This window comes from Chrysochloris asiatica, unplaced genomic scaffold, assembly GCF_000296735.1.
Source record: "Chrysochloris asiatica unplaced genomic scaffold, ChrAsi1.0 scaffold00176, whole genome shotgun sequence".
Lineage (NCBI taxonomy): Eukaryota > Metazoa > Chordata > Mammalia > Afrosoricida > Chrysochloridae > Chrysochloris > Chrysochloris asiatica.
This window is the reverse complement of record NW_006408694.1, coordinates 6,899,809-6,903,523: the sequence shown is the minus strand read 5'-3', so window position 1 is coordinate 6,903,523 and position 3,715 is coordinate 6,899,809. Positions and strand designations below refer to the sequence as shown.

General features: G+C 40.8%; 1 pseudogene; it reads right to left on the bottom strand.

Annotated features, from left to right (window-relative positions):
* Nucleotides 1-1,300: 1,300 nt before the first annotated feature.
* LOC102817439 lies at nucleotides 1,301-3,100 on the bottom strand (annotated as a pseudogene).
* Between the last annotated feature and the right edge of the window lie 615 nt (nucleotides 3,101-3,715).

The following is a 3,715-nucleotide window of genomic DNA, read 5'->3' as shown; positions in this document are numbered from 1 at the left end:
CATTGGACAATCTTCTGGTCTGTGGTCATTAAAGTACAAAATGTCAAATCTATGCTTTTTTTTCTGCCAGACAACCCTTTATCATGACAAAAAAGTAACACGAGGCATTAGATCTTGCAAGGTTATGTTCTGACCAACTCTAAATTTTTTAAAATTAAAAATGCCTAAATACATGTGTAAGGTTCTGAATGAACAAAAAGTTAAATACAAACTTTCATAAGCAAAATAGATAACTGTGTAACTGGCAACCTCAGAGCCAAGTATTATATTTTCTCTCACAAATTTCAGCAGGAATGGAGTGGGAGAGTGTTAATCTTGATGAGTACAAAACTTAAGTTTGATGTTATATAGGAAAAACTTTGAGGAAAAATAACTTAAATTGAATAGCTTCTTTTGACATAAACAGCTCAGACCAGCTCTTACAATTCTGAGGTTGATGCTCAACCAGATCTAGGGTGAAAATGAAGATTTTGGGTTTATAGTTACTTCAAATCCAGTTTTGCAAAGAAGTCAAGCCACCTCATTTCCAGAAAAAGAAGTCTCTTTAGGATGACCAGGACATTTTTCTGAAGTTCAGAGAGCCAAAGTTCGTTTCCACAGTTCCACTTTTCCAAACATAGTGCCGATGCTGTAAATGTCAGGCCCCCTCTGAGAGGCAATCAGAGCCCTAGTTCACAGCACTTTTCCTGACAGTCACAGGCCTCAGGAAAGAGAAAAGACATTCAGCTTCAAGTTGGCAGTTGCTGCTCCAGTGTTAGAGAAATTAATGAACACCTCTTTCCTCCGTGCCACAGATCCCACTCATGATCTTTAGCAGGGAGTGGCAGCTTGACTAACTTTCTGTTCAGAAATAAACACTTTAAACAAGTAACTTAGGGTTATCTATAAAAGAACAGAGGTAAACAGCTACCGCCCATTATGTTTGCAGATGAGTGAGCAAATGAATTTGCATGAACACACACAGGGGAAAAAAAAAAATCACAGAATAAATCCGGCATTTCCTACATTCATAGGGAAAATATAAACCTTTCAAAAAATATATATATTAATTAGTGTTTGTTCTTGAGTGCGTTGAATAGTCCAGTGCTCTGAGTGGGCACAGCCCTTACAAACACGGTTGCAAGCAGCACACCAAGTCAAGACTAGGGTGCACCAGAGACCTTCCTGCACTTTTGACAGCTCAGTACCTAAGAGAGAACTGAGGTGATGCAGGGACTTTTGAACCCACAATGCGTGAAGTATATGGAACTGTCCAGGAAAGAATTGCCAGCTGCTAGAGGGAGGGACAGGCAACTGTCCTTCACAGCAACGGGTGATGAAGGATTTCCCACACCATCTTCTGGAAGACAGGCATCTGGTGCTGAGTAAATGTGATAGGTTTATCTCTAGAGATACTAACTGCATATTTACAAGGAAACAGTGAACAATCACTCCCATTCAGCTGTTGAAGAATCTCAGGAGGCTTCAAGCTGTAGTGGGTCCATTCTAAAAGATTCAGGTCAGTATTTCTTTTGGTTGTACTTTCATCTTATAAACACGGAATAAGAAACTCACAGATCTTGTGGCTCTTTTGTCCCATAGAATTCAAATATTTAAGATACTTTTTTCTTAGGTCTATTACTACCAAACTCCAATGTACCTTCCAATGAATAGGCACCAGAATAAGCTCTTGTTCAAAGAGATTTACCCCTTTGGTCCATCTTTTGACTGCTTGATAGAAGAAAGTACTAAATGCATGAAGTGCTGGGTAGCCTTGCTTTTTATTTCTTTCTACCAAAAGATTCATGTAAAAATGAATGACTTCATCACTGAGCCAGTGATAGCTCTTCAAGGTGGATATCACCATGAGTAAGTCTCAGTTTGAAAGCACTGCTAAGGCTCTCATCCTGCAAGCCATGGCCTATTGCATTGCTGATTTCTTTTTCTATTCCTCTGTAAGCTCAAGGAGATGGTCTGTACTTCTCTCTCTTTCTTTGCTTGAGTAATTCTTTTCTTTTGTCTCAAGTACTTATGTTTTCCGCCTGAATAAGCCATTGCTTCCATTGTCCAGGTGGAGTCGGGCCAACACTTCTTCAGACAGGCCAGGCTCCAGCTGATGTCCCTTTCTACCGTCATTTTCAACTCTGATCCTTAATGTCTTCTCAGTATCAGTACCTTTCCCCTTTGAACATCTCTTTCCACTTCTCACTGAACATAGAGGTCCCCTTGTTTCAACAACCCTATACTGTTTTGGAACTGAGTTCTTCTGCATGATTCTGCACTCCCAAGCCTCTGGTCTTTAACGAGTCCAGTGACTGACTTCTTTGAGAACTCTGATAGTCTGAAGTTCCAGGACAGATAGAGTTTCCATGACCACCTTCTTTGAGTCGCTCCAATAACCTCCTGTACGTCTCTCTTTCCTCTTTCTGAATACTCTCTACGACAGTACAGTGGGGACGCCTCAGACCCTTGCCACCCTCTTCAGAAAGCATCTCAGTTGTTGACTGCTCCTGTGGTTTCCACAGTAATGGACTCTCTGGATTCCCTCTGTTATGGCGAGGCCCACCTAGTCTTCTATGACAGCCTTCCGAGTTCAGAGTAAAACCAAAGGAAGGCAACACTCTGCAGTGGCTGATTTCCAGTTACTGTCACTCTGATCTTTGGATAGTCAATTATTCCATTAGGAGACTTGTTACCCAGTTTCAGCATGTTGTTCCAGGATCCAGACCTTGTCAGTTTACAAGATGTAGATTTCGAAAATGCCTCTTCTGAAGGGGCCACATTCCGTGTTCCATTACAAGCAGAAGTTACCATGGGCTGTGTGGTCAGCTGTAATGGGAATCCAAAGAAGCTAGCAGCAGTGTAGAGACTGTTTTTCACTTGGTGAATAAAGCAATCTAATCTTGGTCTTTTGGCTGGTATTTCATCAGAGTCCACTGTGGGAAACCGACAGCTCTTAGAGCGCCGCCACTTCAGGAGGGCCATGGGTAGGGGCCACCGACCTGTCACAAAAACGGAAAATGGTGTTGAGAGTTCTAACCAGCCATTTGCACATACTGGACCGTAGCAGCAGCGGCTGACACACCCGGAGGCGCAAACCCCAGAACTGTCGCCGAAGCTGCCGTCTTCACCGCCCTGGCCACCACTGCCTCAAATCTATTCTTGAGATGTTCTTTAAATTCATGCGAGTGTACACAAAGTTGTTCCTTAGCTCTTATGGATGTATTATAGTTATTCAGTTTAAGTTTAACTTACATATGAGCAATTAATGATCTGTTCCACAGTCAGCCCCTGCCCTTGTTCTAACTGATGGTATTAAGCTTCTAGATGGTCTGTTTCTACAGGTATTGTCAATTTGATTCCTGTGTATTCCATTCAATGAGGTTCACATGTATAGTCACCATCTATGCTGTTGAAAAAAAGTATTTGCAATGAATGTGTCATTGATCTTACAAAATCCTATCATGTGACCTCAGGCATTATTTCTATCATCAAGGTCATGTTTGCCAACTACAGATTTTTCTTCTTTGTTTCTAACTTTGGCATTTCAATCAACAGCAATTATCAACGTATCTTGATTGCTTGTTTGATAGATTTTAGACTAAAGAAGTTGGTAAAAATATTAAATTTCTTAATCTTTGGCATTATGTTGTATAAATTTGAATATAAATCATGTTAACTGATATTCCTTGCAGGCATATGGATATTATTATATCATTGACAATGTGTACTTCAG